The sequence below is a fragment of the Lutra lutra genome, chromosome 8, assembly GCF_902655055.1.
Source record: "Lutra lutra chromosome 8, mLutLut1.2, whole genome shotgun sequence".
Taxonomy (NCBI): domain Eukaryota; kingdom Metazoa; phylum Chordata; class Mammalia; order Carnivora; family Mustelidae; genus Lutra; species Lutra lutra.
This window is the reverse complement of record NC_062285.1, coordinates 11,272,733-11,295,702: the sequence shown is the minus strand read 5'-3', so window position 1 is coordinate 11,295,702 and position 22,970 is coordinate 11,272,733. Positions and strand designations below refer to the sequence as shown.

Below are 22,970 nucleotides of genomic sequence, written 5' to 3'. Positions count from 1 at the left end.
GAGAGTCATCACTGAGTCCTGCTACTGTTTGCTATTTGTTGATTTCTACCAGAGTTGTGGGTCATATTTTCCATCTTTACATGCCTAGTAATTTTGTATTGGGTGCTGGGCCTTGTCGACTATGTATGTTGAGTACTAGATTTGTTTCCTTTAAATACTGTTGAACTTTGATCTGACAGGAAGTTATGGATGCATCAGTCTGATTTTTCAAGACTTGTTTTTAAGCCTTGTTAGGGCAAGTCTAGAGTAGGCTGGTTTTGCCATAATATGAGGCAAAATGCTCTGGAGTTTCTACTGAAAAGGCTGAATGAGGACTCTGCTTTCTGGCTGTTCAAAACATCCCCCAGCTCTGGATGAGCTCAGGCAACTTTTTAGCATCTATTTCTCTTGTTATGTTTTGCCTCAGCTCACATTTATCCCATGCATGTGTGGCTCAGTGTTTAGTGATAGGCTCTGGCCAGGCTTTGCCTGACTTCAAAGAAGTTGATCATCCACATCCGTGACTGGGGATTTGAGGACAAACTGAAGGGAACCCCGTGTACATTTCTGAGGCACTATAGCTCCAGAGTTCCCTCCTCCCTGGCACTCAGCCTCACATATTCCAGCACCACCACCCCATCCCCCCACCCCCGCCAACAAACTCTGCTTGGTCTCCTCGACTTGGAGAAAATTCTGTGCTTTGCTTAGAATCTCCCTCCTGGGCTGCAGTCTGGAAGATGTCTCTAAGGAGGTCAGAGGGGTTCTATGGTTCACCTCATTTGTTTTCTTTTTACCAGGGATCATAGTCCTCCACTATTTATCGCCCAGTTTCTGAAGATAATAGCTCAACACATTTTGTCCCATTATTTACAGTAAGAGGACAGTCTTTCAACTATCTCGTCAGAGCTGGAAACAAGTCCCCTATCTTTTTTCCTACTTATGTCATTCATTTTGCTATCTAAGTTTACAGTTTGGGTTCACTCTAATTCACTTCCTTGAGGTAAGCTTTGAAGCAAATTAATTACATGGGACTTCAATATATCTAGAACATCCCTTTTCTCTCTCAATAAATTAATAGCCATATAATGCAAAAAATGATCTTACAATTCCCTTGATTGGCTCTTAAACTTTCTAAAATAACAACAAAAAGATTTTGCTTTAACAAAGTAAATAGGTTTTCAAAGAAGTTGCAAAAGAGACTGAATGCATACTATGCCAGTTGCCTAGAAAGTTCAGTAAAGTTCTTCCATATAATGTTTTTGCCTTCAAATTCCAAAGAATATATCACCACTATAAATAATATCCTTTTATGCTGCAAATCTGCAAGATAAGATGACTTTTACCCCTATTCCCATCCTCTCCCCCCTCCCAACTTTTACCTTTTTCTTTATGGAGAAAGATCCTTAAGGTGATTTAAGTATAGCTTTGTCGGTCAATGTTTATCAAAGTATATATTCATAGCATCTAAAGTTAAAGAATTTATTGGCCATGTAAGTATCAAACTGTAGGGGTGCATGGCTGGCTCAGTAGAGCATGTGACTCTTGATCTCAGGTTGTGACTCTTGATCTCAAGGTTGTGAGTTCAAGCCCCAGGCTGGCTGTAGAGGTTACTTAAAAATAAATATATATTTTTTTAAAATATCAGCTGAGAGTAACTTAAAAAAAAAAGAGATAGGGTGCCTGGGTGGCTCAGTGGGTTAAAGCCTCTGCCTTTGGCTCAGGTCATGATCCCAGGGTCCTGGGATCAAGCCCCTCATCGGGCTCTCTGCTCATCGGGAAGCCTGCTTCCTCTTCCTCTCTCTCTCTGCCTGCCTCTCTGCCTACTTGTGCTGTGAAATAAATAAGATATTTTTTTAAAAAGAGAGATAATCAAATTATAACATGTCTATCCTTATGGTGAAGAATATACAAGCACTTAAAATTGTCACTTTGATTTGATACTCAGTCCACAACTTATATCTGTTATTGTTTTATATGTATGTACACGTGTACCTATGTATACATATATACACACATACTACATACATAGTACATAATAAAATACTTATTATCTGATGCTATGCAGAGGAGAGTTGATATTTCTGGCAATTATAGATTTAAAATGATCTTTCTGCTTATTTTTCTAACGTCAATAGAGACTGTCAGCCTTCATTTTCTCTTTGTGCTTAGATAATTGAAAAGAATATATTCTCTTCTCCAAAAAGAAAAAGGCTCTAAGAATTCTAAAGTTCAAGTTTTTCTCAGAGGGCATCTGACCTGAATCACAGCGGAACAATTCTGGACTTCATCATCTTTACGCTGCACGGATGATGCCCTGAGACAGAATCCTTTTGCCCAGATTTTCTTCAAGAGGCAGGGCAGGGACTGCAAATGGAGTCAGAATCCAGGAAGAGCCACTGCAACCACATTTCCTGTTAGGCATTTCAGTCCTGATAAGAAAAATAGACTCAGAGAATATCCTACTAAAAGAGGGAGGGTAGATGAGAGGTAGTTGCCAACACTTCTTTCTTTTTGACAACAGTAATAATAAATCTCTTTTCTAGTGTTAAAGGCATGCAATCTGCTCATTGACTTCACAAATATTTTTTTGAGCATTTGTATTATGGCAGACGATCTTGTGGGCACAGACCATAAAGCAAAGAACAAAGTAAACAGAAGTCTCTGTCCCTGGGATTTACATTCTAGGAGCTGAAGAAGAAAACACACAAGATAAGTAAGTAAGTTAGGAGGTGATGATTGTCAGGGAGAGACCTAACAGCAATTACCAATAAGTCCAGCAAGACAACGTGAGACCTCATCCCTGAGTAAGAGTGTGTGTGTACATGTACGTGCAAGTTACTGTCTGTGCATGGGTCCATGTGTGTTAGTGGGCAGGGCAGGAAATTGCCACAGCGGTTGATGACAAAACTGGGGGGAAATGAAACTTTATTCTTATAAGTATATTAACATACATTAACCTGGAAAGCAAATTTAGGTAAAGGAAGTGTAATTCCCCTACACATTATCAATCGTGATTACAATTTTATTTGCTTTTCTAAAATGGCTTGGGATCAGCATCAACCTTCTGGGTATCAACAGGGAAACTGATCGTGAATTATAAATTATGCACTTTATTTTAACCGAATGTATTAGACTTAAGGGTTCACTGTAAGGTTTTTAGTAAGTAAAAAAAGCAATTAAAAAAAAATAGCACTGACATTCCGGGGAGACTTCACAATAAAAAGCCCACACCTCATTAGTTTGCCATAACAAAAGTCTTCACTCACTGGACACTCGAGCCAAGCCCTCCAGATCTTCACCACATTCTGGAATGTTGAAGGATAATCTTCAAAATGGAGGAATCATGAAATTTGTTCTATGGAATACTACCTTCTTGAAAGTAGGAGAGAAAAAAGAATTCCATAATGTGACACACAAAAATCCAACCAAAGGTACATTTTTCTCAAGTCTGGTGTGATATCTGTGCCCTAAACAGTTGTGGAGAATCAGCCTATCAGACACAAAAAGGCACATGGAGGTAAACTGACTTCAGGGATATATGAAACCCAGTATCTAGCAACATAGAAATATAGCAAATAGCATTGGCATGTGTTTTCAGGCAAAATAAGCAATTGTTTTGTACAGGCATGTCAGATGTCCAGAGCCTGCCTTCAGGGATTCAGAAGGGTACCATTTTTTTTCATCCTCTGTTATAATGTTGGTCCAACAAAATAAAACTCACACACTTAAAGTTTCAGGTTCACTAAGCCCATATGACAGTTAATTCATTCAAATAATAACTATCATCAACAACCCAATGAGGAAAATCATCAAGGTCATGATGTTAGAAGACCTTGAAAAAAAATTAATAAAATGAAATAAATAAGTTTTCTTCCTCCAAAATAAAAACTATATTCCAGGTGTTAAACTGCTATGGAAATCATAAAAGAAATGTTAATAGGAAAAACACATAGCTCATCAATAAAAACCTAACGCCAACTAAATCTTGAGCCAAGAATCAATTGCAAGCCATGATAGAGGTATTGAGGTTTTTTAAAAGACATTTATTGCAGAAACAGATATTTGGCATAGAGATAGTGGAGCCTAAAACACCCTTAGTAGGTATGCATAGTTTTTGAATAGATATTACCAATAGAGGTAGCAGTCACTAATCCTTCTTTCTTTCCTTCTCTCTCTCTCTCTCCTCTTTCTCTTTCTTCCTCCTCTCTTTCTCCCTCCCTCCCTTTCTCTCTCCCTCTCTGTCACACACACAAGATTGCAAACAGATTCCCAAATATATTAATCCTTTAAGGTTTTCCTTTCCATTCTTCTCTTTCCACAATTATTTTTTCAATAGATACTCTATTCTCTAGGCAACTAATGAAATCACACAAATATTCACCCACGTAAAGAAACACAGACTTTTTTTTCTCAGTTTTTGTATCCTACTCATACTGGTTCTACCTCTAAAGCAGTCTTTTATAATGTTATTCAAATAACAGGCCACCAGATATTGTTCCCTCGAAAAGCACACCTGTGTCTTTCATCAACTCTAATGGAAATTCTGGGAGCACGCTACCGCTGCTCGGTTCAAGAGTCAAAGAGGGGACAGGGTTTTATGAATTTTTCAGATTGCTGACCAAGAAATACAGTTCATTTCCTACATTATCTATAGCATTTAAAAGTGAAGATCATAATATTTCAAGAACAGAAATTTGGTCACTTGAAAAATAAGCAATAGCTTACTTTTATTTCAATACTTTCTCTGGTATTTAAAAGGAAATACATTATCGAGGCCTTTTGCCAACAATTTGTTAGTAATAAAAGGAATAAAAGCTAGTGTGTCGCACAGTTCCTTTGCCGGTAAGGAATGAGTAAATATAATCTATAATTTCAACACCCTTTTCAACAATACTTACAGATTTTCCACACCCCTGGTGGCTTATTTCATCTCACACAGACAAATGCGTACAAGACAAGCCATTGTCCCCACAGCACTTTCTTATTATCTTGCTGAAATGTGGTGAAATGCATTACAGTTTCAGGTGACTTCAGGAATGTTGAGAAATACTTTGCCCATTCCCTGAGAAAAACTTCATTATTTTCTTCATATGAATTTTGCTCCTAGTTGATTCCTCCTAAATTAGCGTTTTGAGACCAAAAACTTTTCAGCAGACTTTTTTCTAGGGTAGAGCTCTACTTCTCACAGGCTAGTTTTTCTTTACTTTGTCCCCATTGCCATTGGTTAGAGGGACTAGGTGATTTTGAAGTTTCTAATCAACAATGGCTACTTGCCTCAATTTGGCTAAGGCGTCCTCCTCTGACTGACGGAAAAATCTTCAAATCACCGAGGGCTGGCAGCACCAGAGGGTACATATATGAAGACCCAAGATCAACTGAGGAGGCGTTGTGCTGCGCATTACTTTACCACATTTATTCTGGGGTCAGCTGTGCTGGGAAGCAGTTGGGTGCACTTACAAGTAAAGTTTGAAGGCACCTAGATTTCCATGTACCCCTTCAGAAATGCAGAGATGATAACCCTGTCTGTGCCTTTTGAAAAGAGCAGAGGTAGTCATCCTACTCAAAGAGGATCACAAGGGCCTTCCTCCCTTTCAGTCACCTCCTCTCCTGGCCATCTCCCGCCATGGACCGCAGAGACAGTGCCCATCACTAAACAAGAAATTATCTTATCTACTGCTCAGTGACCCCGTTCCACTTCCTAAAGATCAGAGACCAGCTCCACTTTGGGCCTGTGCAACAAATCCCAAGGACAAAATGGCAAAACCCAAAGCGAAAGTTCATACTATGTTTATTCACAATTATGAAACACAGATCTTGACATACTCCTTCCCGTGCATGTGACATATATTTTGACAGGTAAAGAGTCTCCTCAAGTCAGGGGTATTTATTTCAAACCATAAATGTGACAGTTTGTGTCCATTATCTTGGATCTCATTGGTGGGGTCTTTGCCTTCCCCAATGCAGATACTCTTCCAGCTGACTCCTCTTAAAATCCCTTTTGTGGTTCACGCCACACAAACTCCTGCTGAGGTCCCCTGCCCTCCAGAGAGGGACACGTCTGTTCACTCAAGTGCAGCTCCTCTGTGCAATATTCACCGATCCATGAAATCACATATCCTTACTTCCCAAGTGGCATGTTTTTCTGCTGCCCTTCCTCCTTGCTGCGCTAATGGCTAACTTCTGCCAAAAGTTCCTACCTTTAGAATTCTCAAGGCAAGAGTCTGCAAGTCTCTCCACCGGGAGGAAGAGAGAGGAAAAGCCACTCACAGACTCGCATGCACTCACATACATATGTATTCCTGATGTTTGTCAAAGAAAACTTCAAGAAGTCTTTCTTCCTTTTAGACTGTTGGAAATGGCCATCACTGAACCTTATGGATGCAAGGAAGAGTCTATCACCGCTGTTCTCAGCTGAAATTCTGTGAAAACAGGGAAAGCTGCATTCCTATTTTGCTTTCCAGGTCTGGAAGTTATTGTAAAACAAAAACAAGACCTGAATTCTTCATATATAACGTAGCCATTGACGCAGAGGAAAAACCACCAGACAAGCAAGAAAATCACAATTCACACACTGTCTCCATGTCCTTCCAGCTGCGCCCCTGGATAAAAGTAGCTTTACCTCAGTATAACTTCTGGTTGCTCCACTAGAAAATGAAAAACACACATACACACATACCTCTAGAATATCTGGAACAGGATGGCTAGACTATTTAGAACAATATCTCCCTTATCATTAAGTCGAATGCTAGAAATTAAAACATTTTATGAGCAAGACATCACTAAATTACTACCTCCTTAAATGCAGGGACCATGTCTCACATTTCCAAAACAGTGCCCAAAAGTTTACCAAATGGATAAATTTTTGAATCAACTTAAAATGGAAGAAACACTACGATGGCAAGGATGTGAATGACACCCATATATGTCTGCATCCTATTCCCCAGAACTCATGACTATGCTTTGCTACGTACCAAAAGAGAATTAAAGTTGTGCTAAGATGGCTGATCAGCCGACCTTGAGACAGGGAGCGGATCCTGGGTTATCGAAGTGGGGCCAGTGTACTCTCCAGGCTCTTAAAAGTGGTAGAGACTGGGAAGTTTCTCAGTGTTTTCCACTCCACAGTTTTTCTTTCACCTCTAAATGAAATTGGTGAAAGTGGTTAATTTTCACTTCTATTCCTGAAACCCAGCACAACAAGATTCTGCCCCACGATGGAGATAACTTTTACGTATATACATGCAACAGCAGAAGGAAACCGAAGCACATGATGTTTTGCTAAATTCTTTGCCGCACACGTGTGTGTGTGTGTGTGTGTGTGTGTGTGTGTGTGTCCAGGTAATTGTGCGTGCTTACCCAGCCATATCAGTGAGGAGAACTAGCCTGCAGCTCAGAGCTTTCTACCTTGCCTCTCTGCCATGCTCAGCATGTCTCTCATCTGCAGACCAGTTCCCATGTCACAAGCTGGCTGCAGCCTTCTCAGGACCCCATTCAGACACAACAGCACTGAGCAGAAGGAGGGGGACTGCTTATCTACGTGCCTCTGATAACAAGAGAAGAGCATTTTCTCCAAGAACACGAAGGCCTCTCACATGCAGTGGCATGCCCACATCAGATTCAATAACTGACAAGGAAACTGGGTCACAATGACTGGCTTAGATCCATTAGAATTTCTTGCTGGGGTTTGGATACTGTATCTTTCTCAAGGCGCATGAGTTAGGGTTACACACTGGAAAGCAATAAAGGCTCTACATCCCAAAAAAAGGTGGGAACAGCTTTTAGTTAGGCAAACAAGATTTTTATTTTGGGTAACACTTCTGGAAATTTCGACATGCTTCCCAACGTGTATGGAAGAACACCAATTGCAACTGTCCACAGCCAATCTCAGACCACCTTGACTATCCTATAATGCTATCCCATGCCAAGAATAGTGTGAGACTTCATCTGAAACTGTGTTAAATTAACTTGCTCCATTTAGTCTGCTTTCTACGTGGCTAGAGAGAAATAAGGTGGGAGCAACATCTATTTCTTCTGAGAAATTGGGCTACTCTATCCACAACCTCCTCTAAAAGAACATACACAGTAGCCTGCTACATCCCTTTCATGTATGCCATTGAAGGTTCTGCTGGCCACTTCACAACAATGCTCAAGACAGCCCAAACCTAACAGTAATCGCACATCGCTTTCTTTTAGATAGAAAAGTAAGTTGTAAAGCAATATAAGAAATCTCTCATCTAACTATTTATTGAGCTCCTATTCCATTCTCTTGCCTGGGACTATGGAATTAATGATTGGCAGACATAAGTCATGACCTCGTAGAGCTTGAATCCAGTAGGGAAGACAGGCGCTATTGGCTAACAATAACAATAGAAGCAAATGTAAAATTATCAGTGATAAGCGCCAAGAAAGAGCTGCAAGGCAGGTCCACGAAGACAGACTTGAGAAGCTAAAGCTTGAGCTTATATCGCGGGAAGATAGGAGTCCGCTTGGTAAGTAGTGGAGAGGTAGAAGAGTGATCCAGACAGAAGGAGCCTCATGTGAGAAGACTCTGTGGCAAGAGAGAACATGGCCAGAGAGTTTGGACCATAGAGGAGGGAGGGAGGTGGTGCACGTGAACGCCAGAGTCTAAGGAAGGGGCCAGATCATACAGGCACTGGTGATTTATGTTTAGAAATAGAGTCTTTATCCTAAACATAAAGGAGAATTTTTGAAGTGTCTTGTCTAAGCGGTGGTATCAACAGATTCATATTTGAAAGGGTTATTCTGCCAGGGTAAAGGTCAGATTGCATACAAGAAAGCCATTTTTAAGGCTAATAATGCAGTCTTCCACATTTTAAAAAAACGTTGTTCAGACTATGGTGGAAACTGACAGAAGAATTCAAAAGATGTTTTGAAGGTAAAAATTTCAAAATTCAGTGGTCGATAGGATGAGAGATAAACTAGCCTGTCCAAATGAATGGTGGTGCCAGTCCATGAAAAGGGAACATAGAAATAGGACTTGGAGTAGAGTGGATATCTAAAATACATGAAGATCTCATGCAACTCAATAGCCAAACAAAACGAAACACAGTCTGATTTTACAATGAGTAGAGGCTCTGAATAGACATTTTTCCAAAGAAGATATACAGATGGCCAACAGGTATTTGAAAAGATGTTCGACATCATTCATCATCAAGGAACTTCCAATATACATGCCAGCTTTTCAGATGTTGTGCCTCATTAACCCACTAAGAATGGATTATTGTCTATCTCATTTCCTTAAGACCCATAGGGCAATTAACAGGATACAAATTATTCCTTAAAGTCAAGCTTCTTACCTGGTTTTTCATCCATAACCACTCAGATAGAACCTTTCTTTCCATAGCTTTGCTGTCAAAGTAAATGTTGAATACTCTGAGAATGCTGTGTAAAATAGTGTAGAAACTGTCATCGTAAGACTGTAATAAACCAGATTCAATTCTCTCAAACTAAAGCAATCTAGTTTTCATAGTGCAGGGCAGGGGGACATTTTATTATTAGTCTGTTTCCAAGTTTTCCACAAGAAAAGCACAGTCATCATGTTAATGTAATGGGTTGACTCTTTGTAAAATAAACAGCCTAAAATATACGAGTATATAATTAAACTTCTCAGTATGCTGTAGAACTCTACGAAAGCTTCTAATACCTGGCACTAAGAACATTTACCCAGAAGAACTCTTCTTTTCTTATATTCTCCAGATTTGGCAAGAGCCATCTTCCCAGGCACTCATTACAGAACACTTATTACCTTTGTGAGATGGAAATTAATGAAAGTAACTACATCTAGAGCTTTCATTATTGGCACAATTACATGACCACACATCAGTATAAGGAAACATCTCCAATTCCCTGCTTTGAACACAAAGATTTTAAGCCAAGATTTCTGTTGAATGTCTCATTTCAGGATTCCGAATGAGTCCTACATACAATGGGTCAAAGGAAATCCAGTCACATTTGGTGATGGGGTGGGAAGGTACAGAGGGAGCAATAAAAGGAGGGAGAGGGAAAAAGACTGATTTTAGTTCAGGAGACTCTGAGACCAGAAATTCTTCTCAAGTCAACCTGACCACCATTATGCTTACCCATGGAAGTAAATGGCTAAAAAGAACAGGAAATACTAGAGGGTAACAACAGATCAAACCTTTAATTCTCTCTAAGAGACTTTCCTCCTAGACTGAAGATCTCCAAACTTAGATCTAGTCTTATCCATAATTATAAGCTGTGCACTTTCCCTGCATTTAGTAGATTAGTTCTTACTACATTGGGAACATTGGTCTGGGGCCATGTTACTACTATCCAGATACTTTCTTAGGAAGATATAATGGACATGGGTTACATTTAAAATCTGTCCATAAACCTTTTCTTTTGAGTATTGCACCTTGTGTGGCCCATATAATCCTTATGCTAAGTGGACACACAACACAGACCCATCAATGAGGATCTTTTTGGAATACTGGGAGAGAAACTAATGGCTTCTGAGATTGATGGCTATGAAAATCATGAAGGTCTAGTGCTGCTGGGGCAATCTTTCCTGCAACCTGAACAGATGTGAGGAAGGATGAAGACAACAGGGGGAAAAAAACAAACGAACAACAGAACCAATAGTGGAACATCTATATGCAGCTGTTTGAAGTTATTCAAACCCTGAACTTTTAAGTCTCATGCGTGGATAAATTCCCTTTTGTTTAAGCTACTTGCACTGGGTTCTACTAACTATAACCAAAAGGGATTGGACTGATGAAGAGAAGGAGAACAGGGAATGAAGGGACGGTGAGGACAGAAAGGTCTTATAACTATAGCTAGACAACAGCCTTACAACACCACTTATGACAGGAAGGGGGCTGGTTCCCCATTGGTTCCCTTCATTTGTCTTTTGTAGGCCCAGGACAGTTTGCTAAACCAGAATATGTTAACAGAGTTAGGTCAGAGCTGAGAAGTGGGTGGAATTGCCTTCTACTTTTTGCTTCTGTCTTAGGTACACTTCTCCTCCTCTGATCTCTTCCTTCTTCCTCAAACACAACCTCAGTACTCCCCTCACTTCAAAATATCATTTCTAGGAGAGTTCAACTCTTAGCACAGCTGACATTCTTACCCTCCTTCTCTTCCTGCCTATATTCTCTGCCAGCTCATACCCTTGGACCAGACAGGGAACTCCTGGCCAAGACCACTTTACATCTGACTTCTCATGGTGTAACCCAGGTTAAGTTGCCCAATGCCCTTTTCACTTACAAAACCCCCAGAGAAACTCCTTTCCCTTGGGCTGAGATTCCAACCATTTAAACCATTTAAATCCCATTCATATGCGATGCATATTATAAATCTTATTCCACCTACAAATTCTTATTTAATACCATAACTCTAGCCTTATAGTATATGAGCCTGTATTTGTGGGGAAGTTATAACCAAATGTCCCCAAACAGCTTGTAATCTTTAAAAAAATGTAAAAAATGAAAAACAGCAATGTCAAACTTTTAAAAATAGGAAAGTGGTGCCATCTTGTGGTTACAAAGTAGTAAAAATAAAAATTTTATCTCACTTTTTCAACATATTAAAGAATCATTGCCAAAATCAGGCCCACCTTAAACAATCGTTTCCCTCGGTGTTCTGAAATTCCCAGATAAAACCCTTTTGTTCCTCCTTTAGAATATTGTTCATGTGGAGAGTTTTCCTTGTCAATCAGACTTATTGCTATCTCAGCCAGGAAAATCTAATTTCCTGAAAAAATAGTTTCCATGATTATACTTTGATTTTTGACTCAGAGACAGATCTTACTTCTGAATGCTAAGGTAATGCATTCATGGAAAAGAGCTCTAAAACATTTTTTAGGCATTAACATGGTAATCAGCAAATGTCTTTGAGAGAGGATTCCAAGCACTGGAAACAACATATGACTGGATTTTTTAAAAGTCCATGAAAGTATAGGTTGACTTCCAGAAAACGTAATGCTATAAAAAGTGTTAAAATCCTTCTTCCCAGAAATGTCTGGATTGACCAAAGAAATAAGATGAGCATGAGCTAAGATGTCCTCCCAAATGCTGCACATCTTATAGACTAAAGGAAAATGCCATGAGCTAACTAACAAGCATCCTTACTTTGAATACAAAATGGTGCCATGGAAAGCAGAAGCAGACCTTCTGCATTGTAAAGGCATTCTGGTACTTCACATCTGTCCATGAAGACTAAAGGGATATCCCCATAAGCAATAATATTTGAGTGGTCTGCATTTAAACTTATAGGACCTCCTAGTATAAGTTGATACAGTAATTTAAATAGTTTATGTTTAAATTTAATAATATACCTCAATAAGCAACATGTTCATGGGTGCCTAGGTGGCTCAGTCATTAAGCATCTGCCTTTGGCTCAGGTCATGAATCCAGGGTCCTGGGATGGAGCCCCTTTTCGGGCTCCCTGCTCTTCGGGAAGCCTACTTCTCCTCCCACTTCGCCTGCTTGTGTTCCTGCTCTTGCTGTCTCTCTCAGTCAAATAAATAAATAAATAAAATCTTAAAAAAAAAAAAAGAAGAAGAAACACATTTGTACTTTATAGGACTAGAAAGTAAATATACAAGAGATTCTGCATGGCTCAGTTAGTTAAGCATCTGCCTTTAGCCCAGGTCATGATCTCAGGTCCTAGGATCTAGCCCCAGGCTGGGCTCCCGGCTCAACCAGGAGCCTGCTTCTCCCTCTCCCTTGACCCAACCCCCACCACTCATGTGCTCTCTTTCTCTCTCTCAAATAAATAAATAAAATCTCTTTTTATTAAAGGAAACATACAAATCTGCACTATTTGCCTGATGGGAGTTATTGACAGGAACAATGAGAATAGAAATAGTAGCAGACTTAGAGGATGATTGTGGAACTGACCAGAGCAAGAAGAAAAGAAAAAAAGTGAAGAATGAAAGAGCCAGGTCAGGGAGAGAGAAGGAGAGCAAAAAGGTATTACATAAGCATAGGGTAAAATCGTTGTGTGATGATCACATGTGGCTGAGCAAATTAAAGAGTAGTAACAATAAAAGCCAACATTTGTTGAACACTCACCATATGCCAGGTAGAATGTGAAATTCTACTGTGTAATATTTAATCATCTTTGAAAAAGAAAAAAAAAGTAGGTGAGCTTCCTAACACTACTAGAATTAGACAGCTAGATGGGATATTTTGCAGAACTTTTCTCTAACTTCAAAATTCCAGAGATGGCTTTTAATGTATAGGACATTCTGCTTCAGAACCTTGCATGGTGTCTGTACATTAACTAAACAAATATGCCAGACTTTTTTTAAAGGAGACACTGAAACATTTTTAAGTGTCCTAAAGTCAGGATAAAATGGCCATATATGCACAAATTTTTGAAATCTCTCTCTTTCTTTAAAGATTTATTTATTTAATAATAAATAAAGAGAGAGAGAGAGCAAGTGTGCATGCAAGCAAGAGGAGGGGCAGAAGGAGAGGGAAGAGAGAGAGAATCTCAAGCAGACTTCCCACTGAGCGTGGAACCTGACATGGAACCCAATTCCACAACTCATAAGATCACAACCCATGCGATGACCACCTGAACTGAAATCAAGAGTCAGATGATTAACCAGCTGAGCCACCCAGGCGCCCTTCTTGAAATCCCTTTCGAAATCACTCTTGAAAGTGAATGACATGCACTTAAAAAATAAAAACAGTAAAGAACAGGTCTTTCACGATGAAACAAACAAACAAACAAACAAAAGGTCCAATCTCATACCACAACCTTGCATCAAATTAAGATATAATGCCAGGAATGGAAAAGTGACTCCCTTTCTAGAAAAGAGTATGCAAGTAGCAGTAAATGGGAAAATTCTGGAAAACCCGCAGTGCTGACAGGTCAGGGGCAGAAAGAGCATAGCTGGTTTCCAGCCTCTTTCCCATGCTGGCAGGAAAGGGCTCAAGGCCCATAGTCGGAAGAATGGCCAAATTTATCTTCCACTTTGGCCCAAGGAGAAAAAACTGAAGGGCCAAAGTCCAATCACCGTTTTTACACTCCTGGCAGTGGAAGTAGCAGTGATTCAGCTAAGAGAGGAAAATCCAGAACTATTTTTTTCACATTTGGATGTCTCTGTAATCTAACGGCTTAAAAAACTACAGCAAAAGAAATTTTCCATCTCCCAGATGGAAGAGTAAGTGATAATACAATCATCATTCCTTGTATTTTTCCTTTACTTTTGAATAGAAGAGTTAACTTTGTTGTGTTTTTTAAAAATGTTATTCTAAATGTAGGTCTCTGATTTTTTTTTTAGATATCTTCTAAAAATTAGTCCATGAGGCATTATTAGCATAGAACTAATACGCATTTACCATAGTGAAGAAAATATTTGTTACAAGAAAATAAAGGCCCTTCCATACTCATTTGTGGATCTCTCTGGGACTTTCTAGGACCTTTCTTACTGCTAATAGAATTAGATTTTGCTCTAGGCTCTGAAATGGGACAGAATGGTTTACTAATTGAATGATCTCAGTGGCCGTTCTGAATTTAAAGATGAATGTTCACTTCTGTTCTATTTCCTATTCCAAATTTTGCCCAGCTATATTGCCCAACATAGCCTCTCAGAGTTTCTGCAATGAGGTTAAATAACAGCACTAAAACATTAAAATGAAATCAAATCTTCCAAATTAAATTAAAATATTCCAAAAATCATATATCAACAAACTGTGATACTCCTAAATTCAATTTAAAAAACCCTCCCATTGTTAATTTCCCAGTGTTATAATTAAAAGATATAAATCTTAAAAAATGAAAATCCAAAATCTTTTAGTTGAAGTCCCAAAGGACTAAAGTGTGAAAAAATTCTGCTGTCCCTGTGCATTACGAATCCAAGAAATTAAAGTCCCCAATTTCAGTTAAAAGTCTAAATAATCATTCTCTTCAACTGCTCATTTGCTCAATTTCAGTTAGATGAATTTTCCATGTCTTCATTCTTTAAGCAGCTGCAGCCTGGACTGTCTTTCTCTGGAGTGGCTGCAGTTCAGGACCTCAGATTTTGTGTCTGTTTGCTTGCCACACAGCTCAGCAGCCTCACTATGAAGGATCTAAAGCATATAAAATTACACAGCAATTGTTTTTCACACCTACACATTAACAAAAATAAAACAATCCCCAAATCTTAGGATAGTTAACCCAAACATAATTATGCTCCAAATCTCAGCACTTAGTATCGTCGAAAGTCATAATAGAAACTCAAAAGTATCTGAAAAATATTTCTTTCAACTTTACTAGTCAACCTATGTCACTTGTCTGGGGCCCATGATTATGACCCCCAAAACCAATTAGGGTTGCACAAGAATGTCCATAGCAGGGCACCTGGGTAGCTCAGTTTGTTGGGCAACTGCGTTTGGCTCAGGTCATGATCCTGGAACACCAGGATTGAGTCCCGCATCGGGCTCACTGCTCAGTGGGGAGTCTGCTTCTCCCGCTGACCTCTTTCCTCTCATGCTCTCTCTCTCTCTCTCATTCGTTCTCTCTCTCTTTCTCTCAAATAAATAAATGAAATCTTTGAAAAAAAAAAAAGAATGTTCATAACATTATGCATAACAGCCAAAAAAAAAAAAATGCAAGCAATCCAGGGGTGCCTGGGTGGCTCAGTTGAGTACCCAATTCTTGCTTTTGGCTAAGGTCTTGGTCTCAGGGTCACTACACTGAGCTCAGCTAGGATAAGCACTCAGCAGGGAGTCTGCTTCTCTCCTTCCCCCTCGCCCTCTGCCCCTCCCCACTGCTGTCTCTCTCTTTCTCAAATAAATAAATAAATGTCTAAAAATAAATATAAACTATCCAATGCCATCAACTGATGAATAGATAAACAAATGTAGCTCATCTATGCAATGAAAAATTATTCTGCTAAAAACTAATGGGAGTTACTACATGCTACGATATGAACCTTGAAAACATTATGCTGAAGTGAAAGATGTTAGTCACAAAGGCTACACACTGTATGATTCCGTTTACATGAACTATCCAGAATCGGCAAATCTGTAGAGATAAAAAGTAGATTAGTGATTACCAGGTGGTAGAGATGGAGAGAACCGTGACCGACTGCTAATAGACGTGGGCTTTCTTTTTGGTGTGATGGAAATATTCTGGAATTTGTTACTGGTTTTAGTTACTGGTAAACTGGCAATAGTGATAGTTAATATGCTAAAAATTACTGATATGTACATTTTTAAACCATGAACTTTATTTATATATATATATATTTATTTATTTATTCATTCATTCATTTTTAATTGGGGCACCTGGGTGGCTCAGTCATTTTAAATTTCAATCATTTTATTTTTTTAATTTTAATTCCAGTGTAATTAACATAGTGTTAAATTAGTTTCAGGTGTATAAGATAGTGATTCAACACTTCCATACATTACTCAGTGCTCATCATAAGTGCACTCTTTCTTTTCTTTCTTTTTTTAAAATTTTATAAGTGCACTCTTAATCCCCTTCACCTATTTCACCCATTCCCCCCACCCATTTCCTTCTGGGAACCATCTGATCACTCCCTATAGTTCAGAGCCTGGCTTTTGTAAACAAGTCCTTTTATATCTCAATTTTTAAAACCCTTGGGAGAATATCTCAAAAGAGGTTAAATTTGATACTATGAGATTTACCACTTTGTGGGATGAGGATGTGGTAGGGGCTAGGAGTCACTCATTTCTTTTCTCAGGGATTGTCATTTGAGATATTCCTGTCTCTCTCTCTCTCTCTTTTTTTTTTTCCTTTAAACTGGTGAGGGAAGCAGTTGGCATCAGACCCTGAGAAGCAGCTCTTCCCGTTCAGTTTCCACTTCCCCTTGAGGGCCATCTTTCTGCCCACGTGGTGACAGGGCCTGCACTCTCTCTCAGGAACCGGTGTTTTTGGCTCCGAGCCACAATGGAGACTGCCCCTTGTTGTGGAACATCTTAGGTCTGTGAACCCAGCTTCCCAGGGAATGTTCATCCCCAGAACTATTTCAGCAGGAGAACCACTTTCAGCAAGTTCCTGAAATAAAGGGGCTTTTGGTGAAGTACGCCTCTAGAGGCCTTGTGGGACAAATCCCTGTGTCATTTCTACTGGAGACCGCGCATCCTAGGGTTTGAGATGTTACAGGCTCTGGATGTCAAAGTGGGGAATGAATCTTAAAGACTCTTATAAACCATGCATATCCATGGCTTAGTCCCTCCATAGATTCCTCCCTTGGCTCTGAATTCAGTTCAAACACTATTAACTGGGGCACTGGGTGGCTCAGTCGCTTATGCATTTGCCTTTGGCTCAGGTCAGGATCCCAGGGTCCTGGGATTGAGTCCCTGCTCAGCTGAGGGCCAGCTTCTCCCCCTCCTTTCCCCTCTGCCAGCTGCTCCACCTGCTTGTGCTCTCCCTCTGTCAAACATATAAAATCTTAGCAAATACAATCTAAAGAAGAAAAAAAAAGGCACAAAAAGACAGCAGCCAACCCACTCCTGCACAAGCCCTTTACTTGCACGCTAGTTATCAAGCTCACACACATGAATTAGCTGCATTAAATTCTTGCCCTGTGGACCTGGTTGAAAATCAGATTGTAAAAGTGCAAATAATTATCCCCAATCAAGATGCTCTTGTCCTTTTGAGTGAATCCTTACCTCAGATGCACTTGTTACTGAGGTTCTGATGGCCCCCTGTTTGCAGGCAGTGAGACCCTGTAAAGCTATTAAATACCAGGGTCATTCAAAATAAAACTGTCGTAATTCAAATTCTAAAGCCAACCCCTGCTAGGCACCATGACCACCCACCATTAGTTCAAGACCAACATCTAAAACAACCACTTCCCTGTGGTCAGAGTGGCCATAAATTATAGTGACTCACCAAAGTCAAAATCTCACTTTGCCTAAGACTTTAGGTGTTTGCCAGGGGCCATGAGAAGTTAGAAAGAAAAAATTATTACAATCTCACTGCACAAAATAGGCCACTTCAAACTCCTAAGGACATAAATCCTCATGGCCTGGCTCTAGAGAAACCAGTCTGAATATCATTGTGCTCCTGATTCACAAACAGAAATGGATAGATTATCTGTAACTTCCTACATAACCTCAAAAGCCCTCAAACCTTAATCAAACACATAGCTCTCTCTATATAATGATCTCAATGGCTTTAAAAATAAGCATCAAAATCCTATGCTCCAAAACAGAATATACAAAAATGATAATAACAACTGTCTTCAAGTGATCGGATGGTGAATGACTTCTATTTTCTAATTTTAATCTCTAAAATTTTTCTATAAAAGTTTCAATTATTTACACAATCAGAAAATTCCCTAACTGCCTCTGTGTCGTGGAAGGGCCACATTTCCTGCTCTCACCTCCAGAAGCCAAGGGCTGGTTAGAATTCTGACACTTCCTAGAAACTGCTACAGCCTCTTGACATTAGAATGAGTCTGGATTTCACAGTTGTATCACTGCTAGCCCAGGAGCCTCTATTTCTCCCATGAAGTTATGGGGTTTAACATAGAATCTCTGAAATTATAAGCAAAACAAAAATAAAGCAAAGTGGCCAAATGTTTGGATTTGTCTTCATTTACGAGATAGCCAGTAAGCTCACAAAAGCCTTGACTGTCTTCCAGAGAGAGTCGTAGAGAATAGAGAACAGGACACAGTTGTACCTTCACTAGCTAAACAAGCTCACAAGATGGGGCTATGATCATTTTCAATTTAGAATATTAGCTGAACTAGAAGAACTCTCAGCAGGCACTAAATAGATGTTTACTGTCATGGTGAAGTCTATAAAGGTACATTTTAAAGTTAAAAGAATATTTGATCAAACTAAATCGAACTCAGCATGATGAACAACATGCCGTATATGCACATACACAGCCCCATCCAATGTTTATCAATGTATGGATTAAAAAAAAAAGTGAGTCATCTCCCCATCACCTAGTAAGAAAAGCAGTTGAGGTAATAATTTGAAATTCCCTTCCCTCCACTGTATGGGTAAACCAGCCCTCCCTCTTCTTCAAGGATCTTGAAGGAGAGGAAAGTGGCATGGGCCTGTCTCCAACCATTCTGTCTCTTCTTCCCCATCTCCCTTGTCTCTCCTCAGCTTTCTCCACCAAGCCACTGAAACTGCTTTTGCCCTCCTGGTTACCAGATTCAATGGGGACTTTCTTGCCCTCAACTGTATTCAATATGGACCCCACTGTCTTTCTGCCACCACATAGTCCTGGTTTCCTCCTCCCTTTTGGACAATTTCTCCCTGGCTCCTTGGCTGGCTCCCCCACTGCTGAAATAATGAATGTTTCAAGGCTTCAGGGCTTCAGGGCTCAGTTCTGGTCCTCTTCCCTATACAAACTCTCTGCAAGTGACTTCATCTATTTGCATAGCTTGGAAGACCATATACAGACACTGACTTATATTTCTGGGTCAGACTTTCATCCAAGTTCCAGTATCATGGACCAAACTGTCTACTCAACACCCGCAACTGGCTATCAAGCATTTCAAATTTCCTATGTCCCTAATGTAACATTCCCTTTCTCTCTCCCTTTCCCATTTCAATATGTCCCTTTCTATTCGTCACCATCTCAGCAAATGATACCATTACATACTCAGCTATTCAAGCCAAAACCTAGGAGTCATCCTTGATTCCCCCTTTCCTGGGCCTCCCAGTCCAATCTAGCACTGACTAGTTGACTCAGACCTGAAAAGATATCTTATCTCTACCCTAGTCCAAGCTATCAACATACCTTCCCTGGAAAATTCCAATTGTCTTCTAAAAGGTCTTTCAATTTACATTCTGGCCTCCTTATGTTCCAAAAGGCAAAGTTTGAAAACATAAATTCAGATAATGTCACTCTATTGCTTAAAATCTTTCAATGACAGGCAACTGGGTGGCTCAGTTAATTAAGTGTGTACCTTCAGCTCAAGTCATGATCCCAGGGTCCTGGGATGGAGCCACATATCTGGCTCCCTGCTTCTCCCTCTCCTCTCTGCTTATGCTCTCACTATCTCTCTCTCTCTCAAATAAATAAATAAAATCTTAAAAAAAAAATCTTTGAGTGACGTCCTATCATACTTAAAACACAAATTTTTAAAGACAGTCTACAAAGCACCCTGTATGATCTAGTTTACAATTTCATTTTCTACTATATAGCCATATGTTTGATTTTTTTTTCTATTTCTTTGTTACCTCAGATCTTTGCACTTTCCCCCTTTACTTTTGTGCTACAACTGAAGAATTTTTAAATAAGTCTTAAGATTCTTTTGATCAAACCAATACTTTAGATAACCTATGGGAGTTGTTTCCAAACCTTCATAAAAGTGTTGCCAATTAAGGATATATCCAAATTCTTTGGCCCAGATAATAAGCCATGTCTTCCATTGGGAGCTATAGGGACTTTCTTGAACCTATAGACTGTAGAAATGTTTCATTTAGCCTCCTAAGATTACTGCTTCAACCATCTAATGACAACATGAACATTGGTTCCCCCCAAATCTGAAATTGTTAACCCTAGCTCCCCTGATAAATTCTTGGGACTCTTTGCAATCTTCCAGGCTTGCTGGAATGGACAGATTCAAACTCTTAGTGTTTATGCTGCTTATACTGTCTAAATAGTGCAAATATGGAAGGATCTTTACATAGTGCAGCTTAATGAGGCCCAGTATTCCTAATGCAGATTCGGTGGGGCCAGAACCTTCAGAGCAGGAGTCCCCTGTCGCTTATTTCTTCCAATGGTGTTTGCCAAGGTCTCCACTTTAGTGGGATCTCCAGCAGACATTCCCATGCTGTGAGTCTTGTACTGTACTCTTAATGGGTCAACATGAGTCAAATAGATGCTCTGCAGGGGACTCTCCTGCTCTTCTGAGATAGTCTGGTGATAAGAGTAGCTGACTTTGATTGACAGTGATGGCACTGATGACTCCCCAGACTGTGGAATGGCCTTCTAGAGCTCGATAAAGGAAATAATAAAAATATTATAGCTTTTATTTCCAAAATTAATTATAAGGGTAAAAGCGATAATAAGTAAATAATGTAAATTTTTAATGACTGTCAATATAAGGAATTGTGCTAACTCAGGATCAATAAAACATGGTTCTTGACTTCTCCCTCCTTTATTATCTAGCACAATGATTCACAAATTTTGGAGTGCATTTAAAAATTTGGGCAAGTTGGGAGTGACATCACCAAAATATCAATGTAGGAGACCTCCATCCCTTCACAAAGATCATTAATCAGATAGCTATCCATGAACAAAAATGGCTCTGGGAGAACTCAGGAGTCCTCTTAAGAAATTTTAGCAACACAGTAAAGCAAAAACACTTGAGAATAATTACGCAAGAAAAGAAGAACATTTCATTTTGCCTGCATCATCTCACCCCTCAAGTTGGCACTGCTCAGTGCCAAGGGCCCCAGCCAGAGAGAGTTCCACTTACCAAAAAAGGAAAAGCAGAGTGAGTGACCAGCTTCTCCAGGCTTTCAAGGTACTACACAAAGGTCCCAATTCAGTTTTACCCCACCCAGAGACCAACAAAAGTGAGATATGCAGAGATGGCTAGGAACAACAAGAAACACAATAGCTACTAATAGCAGCCATGTAGCAGGACCCACTGCAGTGAAGCCAGGCAGGTTTAGCCAGTGAAGAAATCAATTGCCAACTTAGCCTCCATGGAAGTAAGGTCTCTTCCCACTAATTCCCCTCTCTGGCTGTGAAAAGAGCCTGGAAACCGCACCAGCAGGCAGCCCAGGACTCTGTTGTTGCACAAGTGTAAGATGCCAGTCTAGACCCCTGACACTGACCCCACCAACATGTGTGCACTTAGGGCTAGCCCATCTACTGTGCACTTGCACACTGCAACCCTGACAAGCCTGATAATTGTCACTGGCCTCTGCTGAAGTGTTTAGGCCTTGGAGTAAGATTGTGGAGGCATAGGGGAGCACACCAACAGCCAGGGATTCTGTAATTGCTTGTGGGCCTGGACTAGGCCCTGACTTCTGTCACTAGCCCCACCAGCTGTGCACCCACACATCCCAGGTTTGAATCCTGTCAAGAGTCTACATTGCAATACACCCATTGGAAATACCCAACAGCCATAGTAGTGCATGCCAATGAGCCTGTAGCTGGGCCTGTCCTTTCCTGCCTGCCATGACCCCACCACTGCATGACGTGCTCAACTGACACATGACATGACATAGGCACCTGCAGCTGGACTCTGCATCCAAGTATGCCACTGTGAGCTCTGACCACCACCACTACATGCCTGGTCCCTAACCATTGTTCCAGAAAGTGTCACTGAGGACCCCAGCTGCCCTTGAAAACACTATGGATCCCTTCAATGCTTACCAAGGACAACAGTGTTGTCAATGCTGTGGACCCTAGTGGCCTTAGCCAAAGAGAACCATGCCACCCACACCCCACACTTGGTGCCCTGCATCAGCATGCCCCCACTTTGAGGTCAAAGTCTTGTATTACCCAAGTCAGGCCATAAAGTTCAGGTGACTACTTCAAAAGACTATTGGAATCACAAAAAATTAGGAAAACATGACTCCACCAAAGAAATAGAGTAAATCTCCTGTAACTGGCCCCAAAGAAATGGAGATCCAAGAATTGCTCAACAAATAATTCAAAACAGTTGTTCTAAATATGTTCAGGAAACTATTAAAAAAAGCACATATAAACAACAAAATCAGGGGGCGCCTGGGTGGCTCAGTGGGTTATCATACAAGGTAAGCCCCATAAAGATAAAGCAGTTTTCTGAGCAGGGACCTTGCAGGCCAGGAGAGAATGGAATTACATATTCAAAATCCTGTGAGAAAGAAACTACCAACCAATAATACTTAACCTGGCAAAGTTGCCTTCAGAAAGGAAGGCAAAATGAAGACTTACCCTAAAAAATGAAAGCTGATGGAGCTCACTACCATTAGAACTGCCTTACAAGAAACGCTGAAAGGAGTACTTGAAACTGAAGTGAATGTATGATAATTAGTAACATGAAAACACATGAAAATACACAACACTGGTATGTTAACCA

General features: G+C 40.1%; 1 long non-coding RNA gene across 1 annotated transcript; it reads right to left on the bottom strand.

Annotated features, from left to right (window-relative positions):
- Positions 1–3,272: 3,272 nt before the first annotated feature.
- On the bottom strand, positions 3,273–20,883 carry LOC125107857 (uncharacterized). The gene is made up of 3 exons (XR_007129674.1): positions 20,636–20,883; positions 6,994–7,113; positions 3,273–3,348 (listed from the first exon to the last, which is right to left on the bottom strand). It is a non-coding gene; the product is annotated as an uncharacterized LOC125107857 (long non-coding RNA).
- Between the last annotated feature and the right edge of the window lie 2,087 nt (positions 20,884–22,970).